Below are 7,500 nucleotides of genomic sequence, written 5' to 3' on the forward strand. Positions count from 1 at the left end.
GTACATCCACTACGATACAGTGAGAACTCAGTAGTGATGTGAGGAGGCCTCAAGCGTCTAGTACATCCACTACGATACAGTGAGAACTTAGTAGTGATGTGAGGAGGCGTCTAGTTACTCTAGTACATCCACTACGATACAGTGAGAACTTAGTAGTGATGTGAGGAGGCGTCTAGTTACTCTAGTACATCCACTACGATACAGTGAGAACTTAGTAGTGATGTGAGGAGGCGTCTAGTTACTCTAGTACATCCACTACGATACAGTGAGAACTCAGTAGTGATGTGAGGAGGCGTCTAGTTACTCTAGTCTAGTACATCCACTACGATACGACATCTGAAGCTTTAAGGCCTCCTCGGGCAGCCGGTGTCTGTTCCCCAGCTCCACTGTTTTGTTTAAATAGTCCTTTTGAAGAGCGGGCTGCTCAGCAGTGTTACCCCACTCTACATTCCTCCCCCCTGGCTTCCCTTCACTGGCAGCCCAGAAAGAAGTTCCATCTTTTGAAACTGACATCTCACCGAAAGCTTGTCGATAACCCACAGTTCACAAAGAGCCTAAAGGAGACTGATGAAAAAGCTGAGTGGAACTTGCTCTCATTCCTGCCAAGGCTAAGATTACTTCATTGTCAATATAGACAAGGCAATTGCCATTTGTCTTTTTGCATATACCTTCTAGTCACAAATACAGACACAAAGCTTGGCAACATTGGCAAAGTACAGTATACAAAATGTGTAATTTAACATTGCTTTTAATATTTTATTTGTCCTTTTCTCTTTATTTGTTCCTTTAATGAGGGTGAAGAACCACAGGCTCATTACGTTCCTCTTCACCTGTGCAAGTTTGTCTTTTTTCTTTTTTGAACTGTTATTGTGATGTTCTGTCTCTGAATGACAACATTGTAACATGTGCTTTTCTTCGTCTGCAAAAATGAATACAGTAAAACAGCCACGAGTACAGTAAAGCAGCCATGAATACACAAAAACAGCCATGAATGCACTAAAGCAGCCATGAATACACAAAAACAGCCATGCATGCACTAAAGCAGCCATGAATACACAAAAACAGCCATGAATGCACTAAAGCAGCCATGAATACACAAAAACAGCCATGAATGCACTAAAGCAGCCATGAATACACAAAAACAGCCATGAATGCACTAAAGCAGCCATGAATACACAAAAACAGCCATGAATGCACTAAAGCAGCCATGAATACACAAAAACAGCCATGAATGCACTAAAGCAGCCATGAATACACTAAAGCAGCCATGCATACACTAAAGCAGCCATGAATACACTAAAGCAGCCATGCATACACTAAAGCAGCCATGAATACACTAAAGCAGCCATGCATACACTAAAGCAGCCATGCATACACTAAAGCAGCCATGAATACACTAAAGCAGCCATGAATGCACTAAAGCAGCCATGAATACACAAAAACAGCCATGAATGCACTAAAGCAGCCATGAATACACAAAAACAGCCATGAATGCACTAAAGCAGCCATGAATACACTAAAGCAGCCATGCATACACTAAAGCAGCCATGAATACACTAAAGCAGCCATGCATACACTAAAGCAGCCATGAATACACTAAAGCAGCCATGCATACACTAAAGCAGCCATGCATACACTAAAGCAGCCATGAATACACTAAAGCAGCCATGAATGCACTAAAGCAGCCATGAATACACTAAAGCAGCCATGAATACACTAAAGCAGCCATGCATACACTAAAGCAGCCATGAATGCACTAAAGCAGCCATGAATACACTAAAGCAGCCATGAATACACTAAAGCAGCCATGCATACACTAAAGCAGCCATGAATACACTAAAGCAGCCATGCATACACTAAAGCAGCCATGAATACACTAAAGCAGCCATGAATACACTAAAGCAGCCATGCATACACTAAAGCAGCCATGCATACACTAAAGCAGCCATGAATACACTAAAGCAGCCATGAATGCACTAAAGCAGCCATGAATACACTAAAGCAGCCATGAATGCACTAAAGCAGCCATGAATACACTAAAGCAGCCATGAATACACTAAAGCAGCCATGAATGCACTAAAGCAGCCATGAATACACTAAAGCAGCCATGAATGCACTAAAGCAGCCATGAATACACTAAAGCAGCCATGAATACACTAAAGCAGCCAGCCGCCCTTCAGTCACCATCTCACAGCTGGAATACATAGTCCTGTCTGTGCCAGGGATTGAACCAGCAACCTTTTGGTTCCTGGTCGGCCTCTTTAAATCTAGGCCCTCCTGCCTCCCTAACTCACAGGTATCTATTACTTAGTTGGCTAAATTAGTCTAAACAGTGTTAGCTTTTCATCAATTCTGTTGCCTCTGTCGCTTTGTAATACGTCTGTGTTTCCATAGATCAAAGGGTTGATGCACTGAGGTAATTAGCATATCATTAGCTTGCTCCTTCATGCTAGCATGAGGGCGGTCTTGAGGTCTGGCACGCTGCATGAGATCAAACATGTATACAACCCCAGACGAAACAATGATCCTCTGGTGCAGTCATCAATGCATGATTGAAAAGGCCACTGAACCGAGAAAACACTGAACCGAGAGCACACTCTGAACCGAGAAAACACTGAACCGAGAACACCACACTGAACCGAGAACACACTCTGAGCCGAGAAAACACTGAACCGAGAACACCACACTGAACCGAGAACACACTCTGAGCCGAGAAAACACTCTGAACCGAGAAAACACTGAACCGAGAACACACTCTGAACCGAGAACACACTCTGAACCGAGAACACACTCTGAACCTAGAACACACTCTGAACCGAGAACACACTCTGAACCGAGAACACACTCTGAACCGAGAACACACTCTGAACCGAGAAAACACTGAACCGAGAGCACACTCTGAACCGAGAACACACTCTGAACCGAGAACACACTCTGAACCGAGAACACACTCTGAACCTAGAACACACTCTGAACCGAGAACACACTCTGAACCGAGAACACACTCTGAACCGAGAAAACACTCTGAACCGAGAAAACACTGAACCGAGAGCACACTCTGAACCGAGAACACACTCTGAACCGAGAACACACTCTGAACCTAGAGCACACTCTGAACCGAGAACACACTCTGAACCGAGAACACACTCTGAACCGAGAAAACACTGAACCGAGAGCACACTCTGAACCGAGAACACACTCTGAACCGAGAAAACACTCTGAACCGAGAAAACTCTGAACCGAGAACACACTCTGAACCGAGAACACACTCTGAACCGAGAACACACTCTGAGTGAACCGAGAACACACTCTGAACCTAGAACACCACACTGGTGTTCACCTAGGATTTGGGAGGTTTACCGAATATGAAGGTATACTGTCATGGATCCATACAAAGGTATGGATTATACCATCATCCACGATATATACATACTGTGGATTTTGTATCAAAAAAGATTTATTTGCAGCAGTATTGAAAAAAGTTATTAGCTTGTTTGTAATTGTAGCACCATTACAGTTGTATGACAAGATAAATAAACCACTGCTGCTAAAAGTTTTGCACTAAGTTCCCATTTACATTCACTCATACATTCACTTTGTTTAGCTACTGTCTACATTGTATATAGTCCTGTATACTGTCCATATGTTACTTTATGTTTATAGTGTACTATATGTTACTTTATGTTTATATTAGATCTTGTTTTTTATATACACCGTGGGAAGGGGAGAACACAATTTAATTTCTCTGTATGTCTTGCACATTACGAGAGGTGACAATAAAGCTGACTTTGACTTTGAATACATAAAAAAACATCATATCACATTGTAATTATTTGTACTGGAAATCTAATACTGTATCATGATGTGATAGTTTGGTCATATCACCCAGCCCTATTTGACCCCCTCCCTTTTCTCCAACGGAGACGATTTCAGTGTTTCATGTTGACATTGAGTTACTTTCGCTTCGCTCCTGTCAGCTGACGTGGGCGTCCTGGGAGGTGAACTCTTCGCTCCTTCCCAATCCTCACTTAAGTCTCTCTAGAACACCAAGGATTCTGGGAGGGAGGGAGGGAGGGAGGGAGAGAGGGAAGAAGGAAGGTCATCTTTCAGACAGAACTCTGCGTCGCTCCTCGCTACCTCTGTCGACCTGCTTGATATAAATACACGTCTGAACTCCCAAAACGAGAATGCGCCGTTAAAAAGGCGACTAAAACAGACCGCGGCCCGGCCAGCCACTGCGCTGCTCCAGATAGCATGTTCCACATTTAGCACAGGGAGTGAGACGAAGGTTCTGGGAATTTAAAGATGGGGGCGATATATAGGGGGAAAAAACTAACAATATCACAATATTCAGAAGTACTTTTTTATAACGATATGTACTGTATCATATGGAAGGTACTCACTCACTGCCTTACTGCTGTTTGCCTTTGTAGGGCAGAGTACTCCTCTACATGTGTATGTAATGTATTAACATTATATCTGTACTAGGGATGCACCGATCCGACTTTTTCAGTCCCGATACCGATACCTGAGCTTTGGGTATCGGCCGATACCGAGTACCGATCCGATACCCGGATCGAAACTAATCTGAATCCTATTATCATCTTACAGAAAAAGGCAATAAGGGTTGTGAACAATGTTAGTTATCTCCATCCTACAAACACACTGTTTTTTTAACTAAGGGCATTAAAGTTCCTCGACTTAGTTGACCTTAAAACAGCAGAGATAGTTTTTAAAGCTAGAAGTCATCAACTGCCATGTAACTTACAAATTTTGTTTAAAGAACGAGAGGTGACGTATAATTTAAGAAGAACACTCAATTTGAAACAGCTTAGAGCTTGAACCACACTTAAAAGTATGTCTGTGTCAGTTAAAGGAGTGAAACTCTGGAACAATATACCGGATGAAATAAAAAACAGCAGGAGTATTTTTAAGTTTAAAAAGATGTTTAAAAACAGGGTTCTAGAATCTTATAGTAAAATTTAACCTACAATCTTTTTTTCTTTTCTTTTTTTTATACCATGAAACTCTGGTATTGCAGATGAATTTTCGATTTTTCCTATGTTGGCTTATGTTCTTTTCAGGAAAGTTTTTTTTTGTTGATTGTTGATTTTTTGTTTGTTTGTTTGTTTGTTTGTTTGTTTTATCTTGCCAACTTTAACTTTTTTTGTTCTTTTCTGGATCGTTTTTTGTTTATTTTTGATTGTTGATTTTTATATATTTTTTTGTTATATTTTGAAAACTAACTTTTTTGAATTTGTTTTTTTGAATTAGGGGTAGGTTGCTCTATAAGCCTTTGGCTTCAAACCTATCCTTTTCGTTTGTTTATTTGTGAAAATGTTCGAAAAATTATTTGTTTGTTTATTTATTTGTAAACATTCGAAATAAAAGAATTCATTCATTCATTCATTCATTCATACCCATTGTTCAATTAATAAACTGTATGCCTCACTGTGTGGAAGAGAGTGGGATCATTCTTTTGTGCAAGGGAACATCAGGCTTGACTTAAAACATTACTTTCCTAACTTATTGAAACAAAATGTAACAAATTAACACATAGATATAAATGTACTGAATTGTTATTTCTTATTTTATTTCTTATTATATTATATTATAAAATAAAAACGATATATATATTTTTTACAGATACCCGATCCAGCTATTTTAGTCATATCGGGGGCCGATATCCGATATCAATATCGGATCGGTGCAACCCTAATCTGTACCCCTTTACATGTGTATCTGTACAGTACATACCACTATATCTGTACCCCTCTACATGTGTATGTATTAACACTATATCTGTACTCCTCTACATGTGTATGTATACCACTATATCTGTACCCCTTTACATGTGTATGTATACCACTATATCTGTACCCCTTTACATGTGTATGTATTAACACTATATCTGTACCCCTTTACATGTGTATGTATTAACACTATATCTGTACCCCTCTACATGTGTATGTATTAACACTATATCTGTACCCCTTCAAGTTCAAGTTTCTTTAATAGTTGTCATACAGAAGTACAGAATACTTTTATACAAAATGCTTCTTACTGTTACGCTCCAGAGACTGTGCTAGACAAGATAAGTATGAAATAAAATAAAGTAGCATGTAAAAAGAAGTAAAAATAGAAGTCCCAGTGTTCAGTATAGACATATGTACAATGTTCGATGCAGACTAGAAGTAACTGAGTTACCATACAATATACAATATACTATGCAATATACTAATATACAATACTATATAGTGCAAAGCAGAAATGGGATGAGGTACAATTTAGGTACAATTTACAGTAAGGTGTACGAGTTGTAGTGTAAATCCTTTATCAATAAATATAAAGTGTGTTTAGGTGATCTAAACTGTGGAGAGTGGGTGCTGCAGTGTGTTGTTTGTTTAAAGTGAGTGTGTGCGTGTGGATGTGTGTGCTGTGTGCATTTGATGGTTGTTGCATAGTGTTTATTGTTCGTTGAGCAGCCTGATGGCCTGGGGATAGAAGCTTCTTCTGAGTCTTTCTGTGCTCGCCTTGAGACTCCGGTATCGCTTGCCTGACCGCAGCAGTTCAAAGAGGCAGTTGTTTGGGTGGCTGGAGTCCTTGATGATTCTCTTAGCCTTACCCCTGCACCGCATGTTGTAAATGTTCTGGAGGGTGGGAAGCCCCCCTCCAATTGTGCGTTCCGCTGAACGTTTCACTCTTTGTAGTCTGCTTCGGTCTTGTGCAGTGCTATTCCCAAACCAGGAGGTGATGTTGCCAGTCATGTGTACTGTATGTATACCACTATATCTGTACCCCTTTACATGTGTATGTATTAACACTATATCTGTACCCCTCTACATGTGTATACCACTCTCTATATCTGTACCCCTTTATACCACTACCACTATATTAGTAGCCTAACTACTGCCCTACAAAGGCAAACAGCAGTATTACAATGTGCCTTTGTAGGGCAGCACTTAGCATGTTTGATGACATGACCTAAATACATAAAATGTGTGTAATTGAGACTAATTTAGTCAACTCTGTCCTGTGTGTGTGTGTGTGTGTGTGTGTGTGTGTGTGTGTGTGTGTGTGTGTGTGTGTGTGTGTGTGTGTGTGTGTGTGTGTGTGTGTGTGTGTGTGTGTGTGTGCGTGCGTGCGTGCGTGCGTGAGTGTGTGACTGTGGACATCATAGCCTACAGTGCAGTATATGTGTGTACTTTTCATGGTAGTACACGTGAACCTTTGCCTTCACATCACGTGATCATGACACCTCAACATGTAACTATATTATGAGAAGACAAGGATTCATGTAATACAGGTGAAATAATGCGTGCCAATGTGTTAGCCAGTCTTCACACATCACCATAATAAAAAGCCACAACTCCAACACCAGGCTAATAGCAGCTGATAAATGCTGAATCACTGTTGCAGCCTTCTGCGTCTGCAGTGAAGAGACTCAACACCTCCTTTACAGGTCCAGTAACTCTACCAATATTGAATTATTCCTATATT

The sequence above is a fragment of the Notolepis coatsorum genome (assembly GCF_963971535.1).
Source record: "Notolepis coatsorum genome assembly, chromosome: 6".
NCBI classification, from domain to species: domain Eukaryota; kingdom Metazoa; phylum Chordata; class Actinopteri; order Aulopiformes; family Paralepididae; genus Notolepis; species Notolepis coatsorum.